Source organism: Lagopus muta, chromosome 25 (assembly GCF_023343835.1).
Source record: "Lagopus muta isolate bLagMut1 chromosome 25, bLagMut1 primary, whole genome shotgun sequence".
Classification (NCBI taxonomy): Eukaryota; Metazoa; Chordata; class Aves; order Galliformes; family Phasianidae; genus Lagopus; species Lagopus muta.
The window spans coordinates 3,252,886-3,278,962 of NC_064457.1; the positions used below are offsets into that span (position 1 = coordinate 3,252,886).

Consider the following 26,077-nt stretch of genomic DNA (forward strand, 5'->3'; position numbering starts at 1 on the left):
TCTGCTAATGCTTGCAGGGAGTCACTCATGGGAATATACAGCCCTCCATTTCTGCCCAGTTATTAATTGCTTAAGCAATTAAGTGTCCCAGCAGTTACTCAGTAATGACTCTTAGCACAGGGATGTTGACAATTAACCTGCAACCTGCGATAATACTGACTTCATTCTGCAGCCATGTTAAGGACAGGAACAGTTCAGCAGCTCATAAATATATGATTTTCCATGCAACTATTTTAATTACACGGAATCTTTCATGCCGCTGAATAGCACCCCGCTCTTCAACACAAACCACACCAGTCATCTCAGATGTACAGCAACTGTGGTGTGTGAGGGAGAAGTACTGTTCTCAAGTTCTTTGCAGATAGTGTCAATGGTGCAGGGTTCAGCAGCTGCTACATTCACCTCTCACTTCCCCTTGCAGTGACCACTGCAGGTTCCTTCAGGGGGTTTTCAGGTAACACAGAAGGGGTGAAGCATCTCTCCTATGAGCACTTGTATCAGTAGCGTGCTTACATTGTATTCAGTTTAAGGCTTTTCTTCATATTTTATTTGACTTATTGTGCTCACTAGAAACTCCCTACCCCACATCCTTTCCAGAGGAGCTACTTTCTCGAGCTTAACCCTGCTTCCACACAGCACCACCCAAACCCAATGTCTGAGAGCAGTGTCCCAATGCTCCCTGAGCTCTAGCGGTTCGGGGCTGTGCTCACTGCCCTGGGCAAATCTGCTCCATGCTTACCACCCTCAGTAGTAAGCCACCCTCACTCCCACTCGACCCCCCCCCCCCCCGACATAGCACCATGCGATTCCCTCAGATCCTATTGCCGGTCACCCACTTTAGCGACAGGCATTAAAAAAGGTTTCTAAAAGCACTCAGGACCGAACTGAGCGCAGCACGCAGAAGAACTGAGCGCAAACCCAGCTCTGCATCACGCGCTGAGAGAAACACGGCTCCAACAACCGCGCTGATGTTTGAACAGCCCGCCAACCGCCCAGCGGGCTCCGCCAATCACCGTGCATCTCTTTCAACGGCCCCGCCAATCACCGCGCGGGTTGAACCGCTCCGCCAATCGCGGGGCGGCTACTTGAGCCGCCTCGTGAGCAGCCACGCGCCTGTGGTTGCCGACCGTTAACGGTCGCGCTCGTGGCGCTGAGCGGCGGCGCTGCGGCAACGCCTGGTGCTGAGCACAGCACCCTGTGCTGCGCTGGCTGACATCCTGTGATGTGAAGCTTGTGTAGAATCCGTCTATTTCAGCTCTTCTCCGAGCCCTTTTTCTGTTACTGAGTGGAAGTGCGAGTCCAGGCTGAGTTTGCTGCCAGAACTGCAGTGCTTCTCAATAACCAGCGAGTGCTTTCTGAGGCAGCGTAGGACACCAGAGAGCAAGCAGCTTTGCAGGGTGCTCCTGCTGTCCTTTTTTCACCTCTGCAGCATCACCAGAAGGACAGCCATCCTTGCATCACCTCCCTGCCACCAAATGATGTCTCATGAAGGACCACAGTGATCATCTGGTTCCAATCCCCTGCTATGTGCAGGATCGCCAACCACCAGACCAGGCTGCCCAGAGCCACATCCAACCTGGCCTTGAATGCCTCCAGGGATGGGTCACCAACAGCCTCCTTGTGCAACTGTTCCAGAGCTACGTTAAATAGGCAAGCTATCCCAGAAGTATATTATGTATACAGTGACTGATGCCAAGCAGGACGTCTGGTTTCCTCAGTATGAGAACTCAGCAGAACTTATCTCCTTTGTTCAGAGACAGCTCTTTCTAAACAATTAATTTGCAGGGCAGGGGTGTCCATCAGCAAACGCTAGCAAGCTTAACTCTGTTGTTGTTTCATGATAAAGCAGAACAGGTTTACAAGATGCTTCCACATCTGCAATGCTATAGCACAATTATCTACATGGAATCATAGAATGGAATCATTGAGTGGCCTGGGTTGAAAGGGACCACAGTGATCATTTGGTTTCAACCCCTGCTATGTGCAGGGTCACCAACCAGCAGACCAGGCTGCCCAGAGCCACATCCAGCCTGCAGGGATGGGGCATCTACATCTTTGGGCAACTTGTTCCAGTGCCTCACCACCCGCTGTGTGAAAAAGGACAGTCAGACCTCTAGCACGGATACATCACAATTATCTACATGACAGTGCTACATCACAATTATAACATCTAAAGGCTACTACGGTGTTGCAAGCAACTATTACTCATACAACAATTCAGCTTTTAAGGATATATTAACTGAATATTTTGTGTAATTACTTCTTTAAATCAAAATCTTTGTCTTTGGCTCTCTCCCAGAGCTAATTAGAAGGCATAATGAACTTTGGTTTGAGTTACTTTCCGAGATGCTTAATTTATCACTCCTGGCACTGCAGCTAGAAGTCATGGGGAATCTGAGGTACAATGTGTTCAGATCAGAGAGTGTTTGAAGGTCTCAACCTGATGGTTTCTTTGTTTGAAGTGGGCTGTATAACCATGCTGGAAACTCAAGTGTTGCAGCAATGTATGGCACAGTTTTAATGTGAATTCCTACCAGATTGAGAGCAGGCCAGCTACAGCAAGAGGGGGGCAAGCTCCAGGCTGGAACTTTAGTAGGGAGCAGACTCCAGGTTGAATGCAAATGCACAGAAAATCCTAGAAGAAGGCTGAAATAGAACAAAATTACAGTAATCAAATAAAAAACAAATCGGGGTATCCCCACTGCATTCTGCACTAGAGGTGGGCTGTGGATAGTTACAGCTCTATGGGAAAAACATTTCTTCCTCCCACAGTTACCTGAAGGTGCAAAGCTGGAACTGGGGACAGTTGGGCTGCATTCTCCATGCTGCCTCTTCAAGAGTCAGAATCTTTGGATTTATGTGCATGAAGAACAGTGTGTGCTGAACAAGGAAAATGGGCATTTCCACAACATCTAAAACTCAGATCTCAAATGTGCAAGCTAATCTCCTTGTATATTTAAAGTGCTCAGCAATGATTTAAGAGGGCAGTAATTACGTGACACATCTCTGAAGGCTAAATGGAGTAATATGCTGGTGTTTTAAGTATGATCCAAAGCTCATCATCTCATGTAAAGAGCAGGAAACTTCGTTCTGAAGGTTGCCAGCTGCAGAAAGAGCCTCAGGACCAGTTAAAGCTGCAGGCTGTAACCTATATTCATCCAGCCACTGGCTGTTGGTGCGAGGATGCGGAGCTGACGCAGGAGAATGGCTGGATTGCTGGTTAGTATTCTGGGCATGGAGTGGAAGGGTGGAGGGAAAGAACAGTCTTGGGTATAGAGCTTATAGAGCTCTTCTGATGTAAACCTTTCCCTAGCATATAGTTTACAAGCATTGGTGTTGGGGGATTGCGCTTTTTGAATTTATGCATTCATCTGGGCTTTTCCAGTGCATGTTGGAGGTTCACTTTGGGACTTGAGAAATTGTTATTCAAAGATGCTATTATGCTAAATGTTTGAGAGCTTTCCAGACAGCACAGCCACTTAGTCAAATTCATTCAGGCAATGAAAGTCCATTCAAAGTCTGACAGCTTCATTTTCCCCCATAACCATTAAGTAATGGTAGAAAGTGCCAGATGAGAAAGTAACTGAGGGGTAGGCAAAAGGTTTGTCTGTAGGGGAACAGACAAAGAGATGAAAGCACTGATGGGCTTGTGATTTGACTGCAATGTGACAAGTGTGCGTGAGCTTTGGTAAATGACTTGGGATCCCTGCTGTTGGTTATCTGCCAAATTAGTTAAACCCAAACAGCTGAAACTGTATGGGAGGAGCACATACACAAGGAGAGGGTGTGAAGCTTCCAAAATGCAGTTTGAAAAGTCTATATGCTAGGAAGGGGTCTAATCCCTTCTGATGTGGCCAAGAGCAATATGTTATTGTTGTAAACAATAATGACAGCACCTCCAAGAACTTTTCCTTGAAACAGAGTGTTTATAGTTATAGTGACATGGTGTGGTGCCTCAGTGCTTGGATGGTGTAGATTCAGATGTTCTCTGTTGCTCATACCTGCAGAAAAGAGCTGCAGTGGTGCTATTTCAAGTCTAGCTCCAGAGCCATATGTTGCATTTTCCAGACTCCAGCATCTTAAAACTTTAATGCTTGAAGAGCTTGAAATATTCAGTTTGTGTCTGCAGAGATGTATCACAAAGTGTGGCCTTACTGATTCTTTCTGTTTACCAAAAACTTCATTGTGATCTGGAACCTGAGGCTTCAGTGTCACGGCTTCATGTTCTGGGCAGTTCATCCGAGGACACGCAGAGGCACCGTCTCTTGTACTTCTTAGCTGATCGTATTCTGTGCTTGCTCTTGTGTGTCTGAATCACATAAGATGAGCAGTTGATCCCAAGGAGCTCAACTAGGACATGCTGCTATGAATGCTTGGCAGTGCCTGCACAGGGAGCGTAACTTCTGCTGTCCCTCTGCCAAGATGAGGTTTTTTTTTCTACTCCCATCACTGTTGGTGGAGCTTCTGGGTGTAGAATCGCACTGGTGCTTTACTTGGATGACACAGGTTTAGTCTGGATGTGAAAGAAGTGTATGCAGGGATGGAGGAGGAGGGCAACCAAAGGGAAGTGATGAAACATTTGTGAAAGAAATGAAGGAAATGGATTGGTGTCCATAATAGCAAACTCCCGCACACACAGTGCCTGTAACTGGAATTGTTTCTCAGAGCAGGAAGATTGGGCTTTTCTGGTTACAGAAGTGAGCTTAAGAAGAATGAGATCTTGACTGGCTGATGATTATTAAGTAGCTCTTATTGATTCAGGATGGATTTTGGGGGGTACTGGAGTCATAGCGATAGATACGCTGCAGCTTTCCTAGCCTTATTCTGAAAGCAGATAAGGGAGACCCCTCTTGACTAAGCCTGGATTTGTATTTCACCCTCTTCCCTTCAGAAATTTCTGCAGATGTTCTCTAACACGCAATTTTAGAAAAAGAAATATCGTCTCTAATATTTTCTCAGCTCTTTTTTTTTTTTTTAATGTTTGAAATAAAGCGACAGAAATTAAATCATATATTCTAAGTCCTAGCTGCAAAGCTTCTCCAGTATTTAATTTAGAAATGTTATCCACAGGGCCGTACAACGATAAAGCTTTGTGCTACCTGCAGAAAAAGTATTGGTGCTGGCTATTTGAAATAACAAAGAAATGCCTTTTTTCTTTTTTTCTTTTTTTTTTTTTTTTGCAAAAAAAGAATTGCAAGACTGAAAGTAGACCTATGGCCAATTAAGGCTGGCTTGGGAGGCAGTGAGGGGGATGGAAGACTTCTGCATGTCCCAAAATAGCTTTCAGTGGTGTAAGACCTGTCTATTGCAAGGAGGAGTAACAAAGGCAAATTCTTCTGTCAACAAGAAAATGTACTCCAGAACTTCAATGCAGATGGAAAGCCAAAGGGAAAAGCAACATCATCCATGCAACCCCATCTTTTTCTGATGACTTTTGTAGTCGTTCTAAATTGTCCTGGGAACAGACACTATAAACTTTGTTCTATAAAAACTCAACTTTGTTCACCTTATGATAAGAAAAATAGCAGAGTAAATGCCCTCTTGTATCATCAGTAATTGCTGGTGCTTGGATTTAATGCCATGCCTTGGACTTTGATTGACCTTTGGATGTCAATTGAAGCAAGGTTTCCAAAAGCACACAGTTCAAGTGATGCAACCTCTCAGAAATACTATAGGTACAAATTCCTGTTGCTGCTGCTAGAGTGAGAATCCAGGCGAGGCTCTATAAAGTACATTTCAAGGCTGCCTTTTTGCTTTGAGCTTGCAGACAATGGAAAAAAAAAACGAACTGAGATGGACTGGGGCTGATTTAATCAGCTTTGTGAAGAAAGTTCTCTGTGGGTAGAAATTTTATCTAGGAAGGGCATAGCTTGATGTTCAGCTGTGAATTTCTAGGACTTCAATGAAAAGAGCATCTCAACTGTATGATCTTCTTGTCCATTTGATGTTTTTGGGTAATGTTTCTTCTTAATGTTGTGCTCTGCTTTATGGAGAAAATTCCTGATGTACGATCATTTAGTTTACATTCTGCAGGTGGCTGTAATGAGCCCTGCTGACCTCACCATTCTGCCTTTACATATTGCTTTCCTGTCAATTCACATTTCAAGGTTTTATCTGGGATTTGGATAAATCTGTAATAAAAAAAAGAATCCTTATTTTGTCACCTTTTGGTTGTTTCTATACGCACCTAAAGTTGGGGGCAGCTACTTGAATCTTCTGTTACTGTGCTCAGTGCCAGAGCAAACTTAATCTTTCTTACACGCGTTTCAGAACCAGCTAGCTCTGAGCAGTAAGCCGGTGGTGGAACTAATCTTTCCAAAGACATCCTTCTCAAAACAGGGGAAAGCTGTAGGGAGCACAGTCAGTAAAAAAAAAAAGTATCTTGAGCAGATCTCTTCTCAGTCAACTTTCGAATGGACCTAGGATGAAAATAAAGGCTTGAGACAGTTCTTGCTAATAGGAGGATAAATGTTTCAGGTGAAGATTAAATCTGTCACACCTCTTCCAAAATGTTATCTTGGGGTTGGTGGTGGACCCAGAACTGCACACCAGAGCTGCAGCTCTGCCTTCAGTGCTGGGAAACCACTTCACTGGTGGAAGTATTTCCTCCTGCTTTGCACACATCAGTGTTTCCTTTTCTCATTTTGCTTCAGTTATTTTCTAGGGTCCCTACCATTCAGGGTCATATTGAGGAGATCTACCATATCTAGCAAGTTCTTTCCCTACAATGCCTACTGTAACTACTCTGCTAACTTTCTAACTTTCCTTTGCAGTGTGGTAGATTTGGGAAAATAAAAATTGCATGTTTACTATCAATGCAGTAATTTATCTTCTGTGATCTTTTGACACTTTCTGAAACTTTTTAGCCTGGCATCTTTTTTACCTGTTCAGTTTTGGATGTGATACGGTTTGATGGCAATCTGTACGTCAGGCTTACTTCTTATACCAAGTGCTCACACCCCAGCAGGTTGTTTGCTTAATGCTTTCCCGTGCAACCTACTCTACAGAACTTGTTTTAGCAAAGGGCTGGACTGAATGATCTCCAGAGGTCCATTCCAACCTCTGCGATTCAGTGATTCTGTATAATTCTGTGGTAAGTTTCATGGAGAGAAACCTGAATCTCAGAATTTTGGATGGGAGAAACTGCTGGACATACGCTCTCTTTACTGAGAAAACTGACAACAAACTGGGCAGTGGCTCCCATGCCAAATGCCATCCCAAGGTAAATCATGGCTCTTTTGACTGTAATTAAAGTAGCACAGGAAGTTCCATTTGAGTGGTCTGAAAGAAGTGGCAGGCCTGATTCTCCTAAAGCAATTGCTTGGATCAGAAGGGGTCTCTGGATGTTTATGTGTGATCTATGACAATTAGACTGAAACCATGTGGCCTCTATTCTTAGTGATCTAACCTGGTTTAGCAGCCTCCAAAGGCATCCCAGGCACCACAAGGGGAGGACAGAGTCCCACTGATGATAGCAGCAATCTCAGGGGAGTGGCAAACTTGAGCTGTCACCCCCAAAGCCATCTGTGTTTGCAACTCTTTTAAGGACAAGCGCTGCAATGAAAGCATATGTGTTTTCAATTGGTAAGACAGCTCATGGTGAAAATAGACGGGTTGTTAACGAGACAGGCAGATGGCAAATTTGCTGCAATATCATGATTACTGTACTTCAAAGAGATAATCAATAATCAGGCAATTAGGTTCTTGTTAAATCAGAAGCAGACTTTGAGACACTTACAAGGATGCATTTTCAAAGCATCCTTCTGAGGTACAAGGACGGAGCTTCTGTACAGCAACAAAAATTTTTGCATGAACTTCCTACAGATCACTTAATGTCGCTTAATCATAGCTAATCATTCACAAACGTAGCTGACATTAACATTTTATGAGCTCTAACTATATTTCCATGTGAATGTTTACACTTTATAGTTTTTTCCTCTTTTTTTTTTTTTTTTATAAGTCTCCTTATTTTGTGTTTTTAACTTTTAAAGGCAGTGATGGACTTTCAAGTGACAAGAGATGGAACATGAGGAAACAGCCTTTGGGGAGGTGAATGGTTGGACTTTATGATCTTAATCTGTGGCATTGTCATTTCAAGAAAATCCTTAATTAAGGATAGTGACTGTTTGTAGTAGAGGGATCTGATCTCTGGGAAGGGAGTGTTTGTTACGAAGAGTGTGCTCTGAATGTCTCCAAAAATTGACTAATGAGTTTACTAAAAGGTGGGAGGGAGAGAAAAAAAATCCCTCTTGCAAAATGTAATGTTCAAAGTCTTGGAGATCAGTCTTCATTCTCACAAAGAAAGGAGAAGGAGGAGCCAGGACTGTAGTACTCACACTTCAAATGCTTGCTTATATTTGTTTGGAGAATGAAAGTTCAGGCTTTGGAACTGTTCACTGAGGGTAGCTTTGTATTCTCAATCACTAGCAATTTTTAAGTTAAAAAGGACTCTTTCTCCCATTAAGATATTTTGCAGTTCAAATACAAAACAATTCAGGCATATCCAATGAGTTATATTATACAGAAAATCAGATCTGATGTTCATTATGATTCGTTTTGCCTTAATGTCTGTGACTTGCTTTGACACAACTGAAAATGTGTTTCCCTGCCAGCTGTTACCTGAGAGATTTCTAGTGTGAATTATTTCTCTCCCTGACTGGTTCTCTATAAAACCACGTTTTGTATGGATTTTCTTCTGAAAGGGCATCTTACAGTTTACTATGAGTTCTGTGCATTTAAAGACTTCAGTGAGAAGAAAAATCAAGGCATCTTGCTTTTGAACAGCGTCCCATAAGCAAAGAGGTTTTCAGGAAGATAGCAGAGATCACTGCTCGACTCATTCAGACTATGGCATGTGAGGCAGACAAGCCTGAAACATCTTTTTTATGGATAGAATAATAGATAAATACAGGCGCACAGGCACAGAATAGGGCTGAGTTGATGTTCTGAATGATGTCTACATTCCTACAAACTCAAAAATGAGAATCTGTAAGTCTTTGGCATGTAATGAGAGTCAAGGAGCAATTCCTTTAACTTGATTAACTCATCACTGACGAGGATTTTGCTTTGTAATGCAACACATGGTCCATAATAGCAGGTTTTTGGTTAAATACTAGGTGCCGTCTTGAACCTGCCATTACCAGCTTGCATTTACTTTTATGAAATGTGTAACATACCAGTCAGAAAATACATTAACCCTCTTAGTCCAATTATATACACAGTAGGTGCATTATTGGCAACGCAAATGGATGGTGAACTTTGCATCCTCAAAGAAGCCTCTCTTCTGTCAAGTGTTCCTGATTCTTCCATATTCATCATGGATAATGTGCTCTCTCACTGAGATACATTTAAACAGACTACTTGTAAATCCACAGGCAGAGTGTATGTTGATCTTCAGCCTTTAAAAAAAAGCAATTCAGAGGCTCACTGCAAAACAGCTTTCCAGGTTCTGTGCACTCTGTCTCAGCTGCAGTAAAGCTCCATATTACAAACTATGTGTTGAGTGGGTTGAATACTTCAGCCATAAACTGCTAACTCATGAATGTAAATCACTTCAGGCAGAGATGCTGATTTTGCTAACAGCGATAAATGACAATCTCTTTTCATTAAAGGGGTTCCCTAGCCCTGGAAGGAGGCTACGTCTATACACACATGGTTGCTTTTACCTCCGTGTGTGTAGAGATGCTCCTGTCCTATTTGGGCGATCAGCAACAGTTACTTTTGCCTCTGGGAGTGACCTAGAGCTGCCTTTGTCCTGTCCCTCCTGCTGCATGTGATTAAGGTGTCTTTGTAAATGCTTCTTGCTTGCTTTCAAAGATCCTTCCCTCCCCAGATCAAATTCTCATATTGGCCTGTGTTTCGTGATTCCAAGGACCTGATTGCTATGAGCTCCAGATGCAGCACCTTAATGGAGATGTGGTTTTCAGGAAAAGTTTTACTTCAATGCGAGGGGAAAATAAATCAACAGAAGCACTCAATTTTGCCTCTGTTAGCTATGCTGACTTCATGGTCATGAAATAGAGAAGGTAAAGAGTGTTTGAGGGAAGCATTACCAAGATGTGCAGTGAGATGGAGCTTCAAGAGATGTCTGGTTGCCTGGTGCTGATGTATTCTAGGATCTCAACCAGTTACTCAGCCAGGAGAAGGGTTTGTGCATCGGGGCCAGCTCTGACAGCTTTGGGACCTCTCAGAATGGGCCTGGCTGAATCTGTAGTTATTCACACAGCTCATATGTCTGCAGAGCCTTTGTAATTTTCCTTGTTAGGCTGCTTACATTCATCGGGCACAAATGAATCTATCAAATAGGTAGTTTCTTTAATAGCTGAACATGTATTGAATAATGACCTGGCACTGAGCTTGAGGTGTTACGCCGATGTTTACTGTCTCTGGGGGACATTCCTCTTTTAGGTGTCTGATTTAATTATTTCCTTGATCTTTTGTTCCTGTCAGCTTCCACTCCAGTCAGCAAAGCCCACGCTCCAGATGGTTCTTGGAGTCTCCCATGAGTGCAGGAAGGGCTGAGGTCACCCAGCCGAGTTGTTTCTTTCATACACTTCCCCAGTTTAAAGCATAATGCTGTGTTTCATGCAGCAGTAGCTGAGTGCTTTCTCCCAGTGTAATAAGCTCATTTTCACCTGGAGGAAAAATTCCTATGAGAAAATATTTTATGAATATATTGTTTTATATATGCACTGATGGTTTCACTTTTCTAGAATTATATTTTACATTTTTTTTTGTTTATGATATTTTTCATTTCATTATTTATCAATAGTAGGTCTTAACAGATGCTACTGTTAATGAATATGTAATATAACTATTAAAAAGTGTATAACACTTGAGATGATAAGTGGAGCAGTTAGAGCTGATTGAAAATCTCTTCTACATCCAAATATCTTCTGTTTGTGAAGTGTCAAACTGTTTGATTACACCAAGCTGCAGCCATCTTCATCTAGAAAGAAATGAGACATTTCAATCAGCGCTGAATAGAAGTGATACTTAATGATGTGAAAAAGCTAAAAAAGACCAACACAAAACAACAACCAGACTACATTAGCTCTTATATGATGTCACAGAATCACACAGAATCGCAAGGTTGGAAACGACCTGCAAGATCACCTAGTCCAACATGTCATATTATCTCTGCCAATAAAAGCATTGTTTCATGAAATAATGGAGAAATTATAAAAATAATAAAAGCTGGAGTGCAATCTGTTCTGAAACTGAAGAGTATTTTTAGAAAGCAGATATCAAATTTCTTTTTAGTGAAGTATTATATTTTAAATAAAATGTCAAATGTTATTTTCTTATAAAATAGGGATTCTGAACGTCATAAGACTGCAATTCCTCTAGCCTAGTTTTCTAAGAAAATGAGACTGATGTGTTGGGGTTGCCTTCTCATATGCTTGTCTGTTTCTTTCCATCAGTGCGTTTTGAACCCATTAGTAAAGTTCAGGTGAATTTGGTGTAAAATTAGAGATCTCAGAGATGATAAAGATCCCATGAATTTTGTGAAAATCAGAAGGCCGATAAAGACAGGAGATTCTTAATGCGTCTCTCCACTGAGGAGATGGCACAGACATAAATTCATTTCTAACTAGACATAAGAAAATGCTAAAAGGGAAAAAGCTTGCATCTATGTATCCTCTGTGATTGCCAGAAAGCTCCACTTGTAGGATGCATATCTGTAGGGAGTAAGGCTTACATTGTTCATTTGCTTGTGAAATGGTTTTCTGCTGGAATTTAGATGTGGGGAAGGGATTCACCTTATCTTGCTTGAGATTCCATTAGTAAGGCATCTACCTCAGAAAGATGTGGAAACAGGCACTTCCAGATCCAACAATCCTTCAAACACGTTCTGGATGTATAATGAAGGAGGAGGTGACAGAACCAAGAAATAAATGTCCAAGATGTCCATAAATGGCACATCTTATGAAAGGTTTTGGTCCTCTGAAAAAATAAATGTCCTGGTATATCCAGAATGACCCCTTCCTTGCTTGCACTTTCGAGATACCCTGTGCCATCTTCCAGCACATCTCAGCAAAAATCACTCATGGATCCCAAGCACGTCTTCAGATCTGAAGCCTGGCATGACACTTGGTTTTTTGGATGCCTACGGATGAAAATAAGGAAAAGTTGTTTTGTTTTGTTTTGTTTTTTCCCCAGTAAACACTGAGCCGAGTCCTGGCAAGCTCTTGTTCGTACTAAAAGTTCTCTTGGCTTCCATCTGCTTATTCAGGGGAGAGACACTGAGCTCCAGAGACAGTAAGCTTCACTTTTCTCAGGTTGCCTAGCAGAAACAGAGATTTTTACAAAGATGTGCAAAAAATATTCCATTGGGGCAGTTTTCCGTAAGAGAAAACACCATATCTGTGTTTCATGGCACGATGTTGACATTTGTCAGCTTCTTTGGGAAATCATGAGAACATGTTTTGGCTTTATCATACAGTGACTGCATTCTCTGTAGAGGAGGAAACAAACCATGCATAATTTAGAACATTTGCACAGAACCTCTCCTGCACTGGGATTGGAGTGAATGTGGAAGGCTTTAAATTTCAGGATAAAAATCCCACCTTTACAAGAGGTTTACTTCAAAACCACAGTTCTTCCATTCTGGCTATAGAATCCAAGGAAACAGGCTGGTTCCTCTCCAGCAGTGGGCAAAGACAATCAGGAATGAATTACACAATGCGATGCTATAGATCTCCATCCATTGCAAGTGTGGATGTGAAGGCATATATCTGAGCATTGGATCAACCCACAAACACAACAGCTATTCTTTAAATGATGGATAATAGCATGCATTTTTTTCATTTGCAGTCCCCCCTGGAATAAGACATTAGTGTGATTTATAACTAACCTTCAGGGCAAGGATCTGCATCTTTTAAAGGGGTGGCAGCAAGCAGAAAGGCAGGCAGCTGTTCAAAGCATGCGTAGCTGCAGTGCCTCTTCACATCTGAGATCTTGGGTGTGGGTGGGAGCGCATGCATGCATGTGTGAAGCACTTTGCCATGTTGCTTCTTAAAAGTGACCTCATGCATTCAACAACTGGAGAAATGTCTCCTGCCACAGCAAGGCTTTAAGGGTCATCTCTTGTGAATAGCTTCTGCATCCGTGGAGCATGGATGATGATCATTCAAAGCGACAGCAGCGTCTTCTAGCCCATGGCATTGTCAGCAAGCCAAACTGCTCAGAGATGACAACCCCGCTTCCTCAACAGACTCTGAGCTGTCACTCCCCATTTGGATTAAACCAGTGAGGGCTCTGATGAACTGATTTCAGTGAGAATACACAAACTGCAACTAGTGCAAAGGGCACAGTGGAAGTGAGGTTTGAGTCTCAAAACACTGTGGAGGTGGGAAGGGATTGAAGGAACCTTGTAAGCAAAACCAGAGTGAACTGCTGGGTCATGAGACAGAGCTGACTTGGAGCTGTGGAGTTACAGTATTGGGATGCTGACTGGAAGTCCTGCTGGTGAAGGTCTACCAAGAGATTGTTGTGCTCTGATTCATCTCTGACTAGAGGCTGTTTGCTGCCACGAACTACATTCTCACTATAGTGCATTCCTAATGGATGTCAGCAGCAGTAAGCTGGGGCTTCCTGCTTTGGGGTGGCAACCAGTCAGGTGGGCTTCTGAGACCACATGCCCAGCTTCATACAATGTCTGTTTTATATTCAAGCAAATTTTCAGGTGTGAACTTAAACTTGGCATTTTGTAAAAAAGATGGGCTAGGCACAGTCATATAAAAAGGAATCTGTGCCAGGCATAGAGTTACCTAAAGGTGGTCCATCTCTTGCATTTGGTTTGTGGAACAGGAAACATGGGAGATACAGTCTTTGTATCTTGATTGGTGGGTCCACAGTCTTTCAGCTCTACTTCTGGGAAACATTTGCATAAGGAAAAGGTTGGATATAAAATATTTTCTTCTTAGATCATCCTCTGAGAATGCAGCCCAAGGATGTGGGCTTGTATCACAGCTGGAATGGTAACTACAAGGTTAGATTAACATCCCAGCAGCTGTCAGGGGGATAATGAGAAGGGAGAGAAGTCCCATATAAATAGGCACTTTTAATGTGCAGGTTTAAGATAATTGCTTGCCTGTTCTTCTTCCTGACACTTGAAACTCTGTATATAGATTTTGTAAATAAACAGCTTTACTTTCATTTGACAGTGTGCTGAGGGGGCTTTTGAGTGGCTATGGAATGCTTGTTAGTCAGAGCAGCTTCAGAGTAAGAATCATTTTCATATAGAGTAGATCTCTGCATTCAGTGAGTCACATCAGACATCCCTGTTTGTTGGATCCAACCTTATTGATCAAACTCAGTAGTTGATAGTCTTTGAACAAAGCATGCTGATTTTTTTTCTTTTGCTATTTTGAGTTTCCTATATGCAGCATTATGTGAGGTAAGACAATGTGTTGTAGAGAAAATATGCTTCAACAGCAAAGAAAGCAAATGGAATTCTTGGCTGAAAGTTCTGCAGAAGTCAGAAAATCTTTTCTGGTCTTCACATTTTTCAGATAACTGGAAGATTTTTGTTTGGCTTGAGAGAATCACATATTTTGTGTGTTTGCTCAGTCGGTGTCTGGCTCCTTGGGAATCACTGAAGGCAGATATTTCAAGCAGAGACAGAAACAACTGTGAAGACCTGAGTGTTGAGACAGGTTGCCCTTGCTCTGCATTCCACAGAGGAAGGTCAAACACACAGCATTAAACCAAAGAGCACAAAAACTCTTATGGGTCTAAACGTCGCCTGAGATGTCTGGAGGATTTATCTCTGTTGGTTTCTGCAAGAATGTTAACACTTTTACTTGTCAAGTTTACCTGCCTCCCTGAGAGCTGTGCTGAAACTTATTAATTAGTCTTTTGCAAAGTGCTTTGAGGTTTTCAGATGAAAGGCAGTACAGAAGTCTGAAGGATGTAGAGCGTACATTACCAGCTGAGAGCTACACAAAGAGCTGAAGAGCATTGAAAAGAGTCCTGACAATTAATTTACACTTAAACAGAAGGTTTTGTTTTTCTGAGCATTAATAAAAAAATAAAAAAATAAGTAAGGACTGGATGGTTTGAGGTCCCCTGTGTAAAATGATGTATTTATGTTTGGTTTTGTACAGTTTTGCTAATCAAAGCATTAAGACTTGAAAGATTAGTGATTTTCTGATACTCAAGAAAAATACATATGAAATATGTGAAGACTCACTTGCTTCTGTGAAAGCTCTGTAAAGAAAACTCCGTTAAGAACCTCAGCATACTAAGGTGAAAGAGACTGTAAATATGAAAAGTGTTTTTGTTTTTTTCTGTTTCTCACCTGAGCTGGCTAAAATGCAAGCAGTAACCAGACAGCTTAACCCAGAAAAACATCTTTAGACTTTTTAAGATGTGCTAATGCAGTGCTACTTAAAGGTGGGGAAGTAAAAAAGGAGTGATAAAGGCAAGGGAAAAAGATTAAGGTTTAAAAAGCCAGTGAAACCTCAGAATGATTGTTGTTGATTTTTGTGTCTTTTTAAATGATCAAGAAAAGCTGAAATTAAAGAAAACACAACTGAGCTGCTGCTGGCAGATCTGAGGTGGAACTGGCATTTGCCATTGGATTTACATCATGTGCTTTAAGATTGTTTGCAGATTTCCTGTGATGTGACAACTTTTAGGCTGATGATGAGACCATGTTAAGTACCAGCTTTGTACATGCCTAGAGCGCGTGGTATCCCAGCATCCACGTGTTGATGGAGACTTTTTCTGCAGTATACCTCAGCAGCTGCTGGATGACAATTCTGAGGGCCTTGTCCAGCCAAGAGCCCACACAGAGGAATTGCTGGTTGCCTCCGGTGCAGAGAAGTGAGGAGCCGGGTGCTGGGCAGAGACCAGCTGGTGTGCAGGAAGACAGGACATAGATCAGCCCAAGGGAAGGAGGAACAAAGGAGCCATTAACCCTTGAACGCATGAATTTGGACTTTGCAATTAAAACTATAGGCCAAGCTCGGTGTAGTTAGCTGGAGAACTGTTTATCTTAACCAACTGTCCAGAGAGAGAGGTAACCAATTTGTGATCAGATCAGCACCTGTCTGAAATGTGCAAACTTCACTATCCTTCCCAGTGTCCTTTCTTGCCTGTTTTCTATTCTTAAAGAGCAAAATCCACACCATCTGCAGGTAGAATACAGTGATATATGTGAGGGAAGGAAGAGATGTTTATTTTTTTTACAATTCCCCTCTGAAAACAAAAAATCTCATCTGAATCATCTGACGCCTCTGGCTAACCAGACCTCCTGGTTCCGTAAGTGTTGCGCCTTTGTTCGGGTGCTGAGAGGCTTAAGAAAATTAAGTCTATTTGTCAGTAATATTAAGTCTGGGAATAAGCACGTGGCTCTTTGCAAAGTTTCTGTACCCACTGGTTCTACCCACCTCCTAATGCTGAATGATTTGTGGATATTCTCAAATATAATTTGGTGTTTTTCATGACAGAAAAAGTATATGGTTCCAAGGCAGTGATTTTTCATGAAATTTTTCTGCAGAATGGCTTCCTTGAAGCCCCTCTGGTGAAGTTTCTTATTTCTAAGAAATCTTAAAAATAGGATAGAAGGTTTTGTTGTTTCTCTGCACATGAATTTGTGTATGATAAATTTTCAAGACAGGTTTGACTTCTGCCTATTTCTTTCTTCATGGCTGTTGTTACCAGCAGGAAACCATGAAACACACTGAAAACAAGAGCTGAGATAATGGGAAATGCTGGGAAATAGACATTTATACTTAGCATCATAGTATGGTTTGTGCTGGAAGGGACTTCAGTGAGCATCTAGTTTCAAACCCCTGCCACGGGCAGGGACACCTTTTATTAGACCAGATTGCTCAAAGGCCCATTGTTGGCAAACCTGAGGTTGCACTCGATCTTGCTGTCCGTATCACTGACAAAATGTTAACAGTGGTGTCCTAATATCAACCCCTATGGGTCACCTCTTGTTGTTGGTCTCCATCTAGATATTGGGCTATTGACCACAACTCTGAGTGCAAGCATGCAGCCAGTTCATTATCCACTGAGTGGTCCATCCATCACCTCTATGCCTCTCTGCTTTAGAGACAAGGATGTTGTGCAGGACAGTATCAGAGTAAGGTGTACACTGTGTATAAAGAAGTCCATCTCATTGCCCAGAATTAAACAAGGGAAATGTCCTGTTTTCTTTGTGACTTGATGGCATGAAATCCACTCAAGAATTGTGTCTTTATCCTGAATTCTGATACTCAAGCTTTCACATCAGTTCATAATTACAGCAAAGGGCTTTCTTCTGATAAAGAAATTCTGATCTGAGAAAATACTGATATTGGCTGCCATCTGCCCAGTGGCCATCTGAAAAATCTCAGTTCTGTGCTGCTTCCAGGTACGTCTCAATGAACTGTCTGTCTCCTCAGCTAGGTCAGCTCCTGCATCGATAGTACAGATGATGTTATGCCCAGTGACATTTTCCACCAGGTTTCAAAGAGTCTTGGAAGTATCCGTCAGCCCTGACCTGAAGTGTGATAGGGATCAGTTTAAAAAAAAAAAAAGTAGGTCACTCCAAAAGTAATGCCTCCTCTTTATTTCTATGGAAACTACAACAGGTACAAAGAGCACAATTACACTTCTGGATAGAGCAAATTCCTAGCTACAAAACAGTATTTTGCAACATAATCACTACTTATGCACTACCTGTCACTTGCTATGCACTGTCACCATCAGTGAGTATGAGTCTGGATGCTGCACTTGCCTAAATCTACACCATCAGAGGTGACCCACTGTTGTTGTCACTGTACCTCCCACCACTTCACTGTGCTCACATCCACTGTTTGGTCTCCATCAAAATTCAGCAGGTGTTGATGAATTGTCAGTGGGTGCATTTTTTGCTGTATGGAGGAATTCATTTCCACACCTTTGCTCCATCCACACTTCCATGTCAGATGCCGTTGTGTCAGCCGACCCCTCTGCTGCCATCTGTCATGCAGCAACAAAAAGGAATACTTGTGGGAAGGTTCAACCTCTACTGCCGCACCATCAACATTCACCTCTGACATCGTGGGCCATCGTGTTAAAATAGGAGGCACTACTTTTGGTGCAGCCCTCATAGCTCTATGCTGACCTTTCTGTAGATTCATAAAGAGCTGCACAGTGGGGCTGAATTAAGCAGTCTTCTAACGCAGTGAATTCTGAAAGGTTATGAACCAGCTGTTCAGCAGAAGGGACAGCAAGTGTCACATGGGAGCCACAAAGAAGATGAAATGGCCGGTTAACCCATTTAGCACACTTAAAGGTGAAGCACTCATGAACACACAGCAAGTTCAGTAGATCTTTGAAGCAGGAAGGTATTTCAGAAGTTGCACAAAATTACACAGACAACTGTGCTTTGGTTGACTACTCCTCACTCAGCATGAGTTTTGGGTGGTGATTTTGTTTGCACGCCAGCACTACTGCCCAGAGAAAGAAGGGCACAGAAGGGCCATATGAGTAAATGAGCTGCAGCAGAATTTACCAACACAATTTTAATTGACTTTAAGTCCTTTATAGAAGAGAAACCTCTTTTATTCCTGTAAATGTTTTTGCATTTTTGCTTTTTTAATGTTTCCTGATTTACTCTTTTCAGTTGCAAGTCTGAGCTGTTTACCTGAGATTTACTGTAAAAGAGGTGATTTGGTTATGTAAGTACCTGCTCAGGTAATTCCACTTAATCACCAAGATTGTCATTTAAAATGCTGGCTATCTTACTCTGTATCTTTATTCTCCATCTGTGTGGCTGAGGATTTCGGAAACAGTGCTTCATGGCAGTGATACTCAGCTGCAAAGCCTGATAGTGTGTCTCAATGCAGCGGCCTCAGTAACCCCCAGCTTCCACTTGTTACCGTTATTATACAGTTACATCCTATGTTTTCTCTGTTGTGTTGGGCAGATTAATAAACATAACCTGATTAGCTATGACAGAACTTGAGCAGGTTCAATCGCAGAGTTCATACAGGTGCTGCCACAGGCCATAACAAACAAAAACAAAGCAGACCTTGCTTTTATGTACTGCCTGAGCAGCAATATCTGTAAAAGCACAGCACCTTCTAGCTCCATTTCATAGTGTTGATCCAGCATTGATTCAGAAAAAGAGAATATATGCTTCCACGTTCTTGTAAGTCCATCCTGTGGCAGCCAGAATGACCTCTTCCCAAGTACAGCCATATCCAACTTGGTCCTATTTAATGTAGTTTCAAAGAACTGAAAATGCTTTGAATAAAGGTAGAAGAAGTGCTGGTAAAATGGATCTTGCAAGGCAGAACTTTAATCCCTTCCTAGTATTGCCTGACTTCTTTGTATTTGTGAGCCATTTAGCACACTAACACAGTCAAAACAGTTTCCTGTAGAGAAGCAGAAGTGAGGAAGAGGTACACAGGGGTGCACATCATTGTACACCTCTGCAAAAGCTGGCTTTTAAAGCAAAGCTCTGACTTCATTGTGTGCTCTGTGCTTTTCCCATGGATGCCTGTTATAAACTCTGTGCAGAACCAAAGAATATCCGAATTTTCAGCATGAATCCTCCCTCCATCTACTCAGAAATCTGCTTAAGATATAAGGTTGGCCAAGAAAAATGGTACCTTAAAGAATGGTGACATCACATTACTTTGCTTCTGTTTTCTGCGGATATGGAGACCTTTGTCCATGTCGTGGATCCACCCTTTGTGTTCCCTGGTGGGAGCCCATTTCTGTTACAGTGGATTTATGGTAATTGAAAAGTGGAGGTTTTTTTTTTACTGAAAACAGAATAAAAATATTTAGAAAACGTTTTGTGCAAAATTCTGACATCAAGTAAAAACACTGGGAAGAAAGACAGCAGTTTTATCTCCCAAAGAAAGAAGATGTCATGTTTCATCTTAATTTCTTAGGAGACTTGAGTTAGCATTATTTTTGAAGGAGATGTAGGATGTTGACTTCCTTTTTAGGAAGCAATACTTTCACTCCCTAATCTGCAAATTCTTACCGGTATTGAGTAGTTAAAGTGTGAGAAATAACACCTAGAACTGCTGTTGAGTTTTTCCAGCTCAGGGCAAATGCAGGGTTGATGTGAGTAACAAGGGGAGAGAGAAATGAATCCTTCCCCCTTCAGAGAAAGGGAAAACTTCTGCCCTTTATCACTTATCCCATCGCTTGTCCTTATGCCATGTGACTGGTACAGATCATAGACCTGGGAATGGTGTCAGTTCTGTGGCAAAACAATTGGGAGCTGGGAAAAAAAAAGAAATCAGAGACAAGAAGCTGCTGGGGAGGCCACATCTGTGAGCTCCAGGTGGGTAAAAATGTACAGTCCTCTCTTGCTCCAGGTGTTGTCCAGTGGAAACCCAGCTGGAAGTGGTGGCCTGAAAGCAAGTTAAGCAACCCCTTGTTAGCATTTAGTGCTGTGTTTCAGCTGGCAACAAAGTGAAAAAAAAAAATGCAGACAGGTACATACTTTCTCTGTGCTTTTCTGGTTTGACATTTCAAGTGGGATATTGTTTCCCAGTGGGAAAATTCAGATGATAATTTCCTTGTAAGAACTTCAGAGAGAAAAGAATAATACCCCCAGTCTTCAACCCAGCAATAATTCTGACTATCTAGGTTCAAGGCACAATGTTCAGCTGTTTCCCAAGGGAATTGAATTCATTTTGATAAGCCTTATTTCAACTTTTAAGAGAGTTTTTATTTTTTTAAGCATCTGATTGATATCTTTTATTTTTCTTCATTGTTTCACTGAATTACTTCAAAGGCTTCCTTGATTTTCACCAGAGCATGTTGTATGGAGTGCATCCCCTTGATCAGATTAAACTTTGAATTGTGATTTGCAGATATAATCAGCAAATTGCACAAGTCAACAACAGAAGTCCATGACAAATTGCAAGGTTCCCTTAATAGTGAATCACTGCCAAGCATCCAGATGCTGGAGCATGCAAGCTCTTGAATGAAACAGCTTGTAAATCTTTGCATTCGGACTGAAGTTAGAGGCCAATGCCATTTTCCACTGAATATTCATGGTCAGAGATAAATGTTCTGTTAACAGGCAACATCAGGGTGTATGTGAATAAAAGTAAGTAAATAAAGATGATTAATCTAGAAGGCTAACTCTGCATTGCAAGGAAGAGCCAAAGTTCGCATACATAAACGCACCTGGAGCAGCTTGCTTGCAGACAAGGGCAGTGGTAGAATGCAATGCTGAGGTGCCTGAGTTAATGTGCAAGACTTCTCGGAAGATAAGGCATTGAAATGGATCTGTTTCCTTACAAAAGTTTGGTCTTCACACGCATAAGCATTGCTTGGAACGCTCAAACTTAGAGCTAGTTCTTCCCCACAGGAAACTTGAACTTGACCTCTTCTGTCAGTTCAGGCAATGGACTGAACTCCTGACTGCGGGCTTCATGCCTGTTCTGAGGTACCACAGCAATCACTTAAAGCCATCGCAAAAGCCCTCCTCCTGAACTGGAGGAGTACACAGGACTGGACGAGTTCAGAGACTGTGGGAGATGTGAAACTATGGCAGAAGGCTAAATGGGCCAGGTGAAAGGCAGGTGTCTGGACTGAGCACCCCGCTCAACTCTCCATCCAGATTATCATGGTCTGCCATCTCAGACTCTGGGTGTAAACTCAGAGGATCCTGATTTTAGCCCAGTCTTTGTTGGTGTCTTTCACCATACAAGGAAAGCTACGTCCTTTGCATGGTGCTTCAGGATGGCAGAGGGCCATCTAGGAAACAGGAATTTGTTTTACTCAAAGGAGAAGCCTCTTTTCACGTGTGTTTTGTTCACACTGAAGGACAATTTGTTGGCAGTGTTTTGGTTCTCAGTTTATGGCATCTCTCTGGTTAACTTCTGCCCTGTGAGTGAATGAAACCAATGCTTTATCTCCCTGTCTACAATATGCTATTTCTGTGGAAGCAGGACTGTAATGAACTTGCTGTTTATTATAATTAACAACCAAAAAAAATCCCTATACTTTTAAATTAGATTATAAATCTTTCAGTGAAATTCAATACTGCAGTGATTATGTTTTCTTTCCCATAAGAGATTCTTCAGTGATAGGAGCCAGGCAATTCCTGTTCCAAACAATATGACCCTGAGGACTTCTGCTGTATATATTTGGCCTTTTTTCTGTGACTTCTTTTTTTCATAATCATCTGAGACGAAGCTTAAACACATTAGCGCTAGGTAGTGAATTATAAAACAACTGATATTTGGAGAGAAGATTGCTTTCTTCTGCTTTAACATCTGCTTGTCTTTGGGGGTGTTGGAGAATACAAAGACTCCCAGTATGTAACGATGCAAGTACAGTTTAAGACAAGTCACACAGAAGCTTTATTAAATACGACTCTGTATGTCAGAGGTCTTATCCTGGCACATTTCTCAGATTTGTCCTTTTAACCACCTTGTTTACATCTGCTTCCAAAGTAGCCGTGTTTCCCCCAGTCATTTGAACCATCTTATCCCTGCATCTGCAGATCTTTAAATTCTTTGGGCAACACATCCTGGCAAGGTGATGTTTTTAACCTGGCAAAGGTTTTCAGCAACCTTTTATTTCCCTTTACCTTTCTAATGCTCCTTCACTTTCCCTTCCTCCCTCCCACCCACCAAAAACTGTTTCCTGTCTTTAATTGGCAAATAAGTCCAACACCTTTAGGGCAGAATAAAGCTGAGATATTGCCAGCTCATAAGGAAAAAGAACAGTGCTATCCCAATAGATGAAAAATGAGGTTTGAAAGATCAGGCTGCAAAGGCAGCTAGCTTATCTTCCCTGAAGAAGAGTTTCCACTGAAGCATCAGTGAAGGGCTGAGCACAGTGCCTCTGTTTGTACTTCCCATCCTACCTGGTGATGATTTAGGAGGCAATATTTGTCGTGCTTCTTTTTCTTGGCCCGCTGTTTCAGTATTTAAATGATGTTGAGTCCTGTTTGCCATAAAAGCCGATCTTTTGCACTGCAATATTGGATGTGAAGGGAAGGATTTAAAAAAAAAATACAGCATTCACCCCGAGACCCTTTTAGTCTTCTGTCTTCTGTGAACTGGGTGCTGTGGTGGTGGGGCACGTGGGATGCTCAGAGCAGCTCTGCAGGCAGAGGGGCTGCTTGTGGAAAGTTCAGCACATGGAAAACTCTCGGCTTTGATTTTGCTCCCCACTCCTGGCTAACCTGGACAGAAATGAACACAGAAATGAAATTAACACCTCGTCAGTGCAACAGAACAGAAGATGTTTTCTTCCATCTCAGAGTTAACCTGACAGAATGGGGATTTGTCCTTTTTTGTTTCAGTTCCTGATAATTAAACGTTTGTAAAAGAGTGGATCTTCAGCTGTTTGCTCTCTTCTCCCTCACCACCTTGTGACCTAACTGGAAGCTATGCTGAACTCTCCTTCTAAGCCAGTAGCTCTGAAACATCAGAAAAAAACATTCTTCGAGTCAGCAAAGAGGAAGTAGCCCACCTATTTCCAGTCACTTCTGCGTTTGTTTGTCACAGCTCAGTTCTCGTTTGCTTCTGTGAGCCCAGGAGCTGCAGCCTTAATAAAGAGCCCTGAAACCACTCATGAATTGAAGAAGTTTTCCAGTGCTGAACACAACCCCAGGGCCTTGCACTGGCTCTGGCACACAGCTGACTCATGCTTTATATGACAGGAGCAAGCACAGAGAATTCTTGATCAGGTATTTTAAAAGCATTCGTGGAGGCAGCAGCTGCTGTTAGCAGAAGGAAAATTCAGGATCTTCTAAAAAGGACAGATGTCTTTTTTCTTCGAAGTGATTCTAGTGCTGATTTCCTCGCAGGGTAGAGCTGGCCTTGTTCCATCCTGTTTGTCTGGATTTCAAACCTCCTACATACCCCATCTCCTCTTCCAGTAATGCTCGATCTGCTTAAAACTGGGCCAAACCCTTTCAATTGGATTACGGAAATGTTCCAGTTCAGACGCACAGAAGTTTAAATATGAATGGTGCAATGGTGAAAAGTATCTCCACTCCCAAATGTAATGGTGGTATAAAGAGCTAAACTTTAACTCCACACCTGCACTACAGCTAACAATCTGTCCTCCTTTCCTGTGCCATCAGCAGCTCATGCACTCTTAACTGCGATGACTTTTCTCTCAATATTGCCCAGTTACTCTCAGTGTTGTTCACTGGATGTCTTTCTGCTTTCCCCCAATGGCAGCTTCACCATTATCTCCTCCTGTGATGTCCAGCAAGACAATCACTTGAGAATCGGTTTGCAAACAGTTAGAGAAACTTGAAACTCACAGTAATCATAAATGCCACTAATTAGCTAATTAGCTACAGAGCAAGTTAAATAGTTGATCATTGCCTTTCAGCAAATGAAAGACACAATTACAATTCACAACAATAATTTAAAACAATTAAACAGTTACTGCTGGAGTTATTTTCATCCAAATTGCAGTGAAGTGAGCCTGCTCTCCAGCAAGGCTTTAGCTCACTAGTGCACATTTTCCTCATAAAACAAACAAACAAAAAAAAACAAAAAAACCAAACCCACAAACCAAAATAAAACAACCACAGAAACTCAAGTGTAGATAGGAAAAAATCAATAAAATATCATTTGCAGCTTGCAACCCCTAGAAGATTTGTAGACTTGGGCAGGAATACTGGATTGTATTTAACAGAGCTTTAAGGAACAGTGTGCTTACAAGGTAAAATTCGCAACAACCCAGATTGAGGTTTTCAGTACAGTCCAATGGGACTCTGATTCAGAACAAAGTGAAAGTTCAGAAACATGGTGCTTTCTCTCTCCGTCTCCTCGTATAGTACTAATATTTGACAGACATTCCTAAGTGAAAGGTTTCAGCAGAAAGGTTAGTTTTGCTTTAAATAGGAAGCTTTCCAGATTACAAGTTTCATCCATTTCATTATAAGATCAGACATTTTCCAGTGACAGAATGGAGTCGGAAATGGGCCAGGAGGGGTGTATGCACTGTTTTCCTACTGGCTGCAATTCTGTTTCGCCTCTATCACTCACATCTGAAGAACTCCCTGTCCTGTGTGCTAGACTGCTTTGAAACCTTACGCAGCTCTTCCTTTGTACTTGCTTTAGAAGCAGGTAAGTGAGCTTGGCGGGAGGGATAAGAGCAATTTGCACTTTCCTTACTTTCTGTTTTTCCTGGATATAGATTTGTGATCTCAGCGTTGCAGCAGCTGGAGGTGCCAGCCTTTGTCACTGCTGCTTTGGTCATTCTGTCTGAACGCTGTCTTCCAAACCCGCTCTGGAAATTGCTTAAAGATGGTTGCTTTTTTGTCATATTGAAAACAACTGTCTTTGCTCTTTGAAGGAATATATGTGCAGAGGAAGAAGAAAAAAAAGACACTGTAACTTATTCCAAGGTACAAGGCTGTAAGCCCAGAAATCTTGTAGGATCCAGAGGGTGGAGAAAGTTTTCCTCTCTGTTTGGTTATGAAAGGTCACAGTTGTTATACTTTAAGTTCTTGACCTTCTGCTTTATGAAGAATCTATTTAAGATTTTATAAAGAAGTCACTGAAGCGTGGTATTTAGAAGAGGTTTGAAGACTGTGTTGGAGCTCTTCGTGCTCCATAATCCCTCATAGCCCCGTCTGGTTCCTGCACAATGGAAACTGGAAATCCATCTGCCTCCTCAGAGGCATATCTCAGCTGGGAAGCTCGCTCCCTCTTATGTGGAGGCATCACAGTAACAGAAATGTGCCGCTTTTGAACATTTCTGTTTGTCATTAATGCATGGGTCTTCTTTCACCTTTCAACATGTCAGGCTTTCATCTTGACACAGTGAGTCTTCAGACATGACTTCATCCCGACCCAGTGCTATGTCTTTGTGCAAGTAGTCTCACAACTCTTTGATCTCTTTTTCAAAGATCTAACAGCCTTCATATTGGACAGCAAGTGTGAGATAAGGACCTAAAAGGTGAGGGAAGTGAGGTGATAAAATATTCTGTAGCCATTCTATGATTCTATGATTGTAAAAGTCCAGGTGTAGAAGTCCCTGGGAGACTTGTGCTGGTTCACCAAGCACACGCACCTTCCCCTCACCTTGCTAGCATTTTTACTCAGAGCCCGTTTTTCACAAGTTGAGAGACAGAGGTGAAGACCTT

The 26,077-nt window shown here is 42.0% G+C and overlaps 1 protein-coding gene across 2 annotated transcripts in view; it reads left to right on the forward strand.

Moving 5' to 3' along the window:
• The window catches only part of ASIC2 (acid sensing ion channel subunit 2), a 418,256-nt gene that overhangs the window by 92,123 nt on the left and 300,056 nt on the right, over positions 1-26,077 (forward strand). The window lies entirely within an intron of this gene.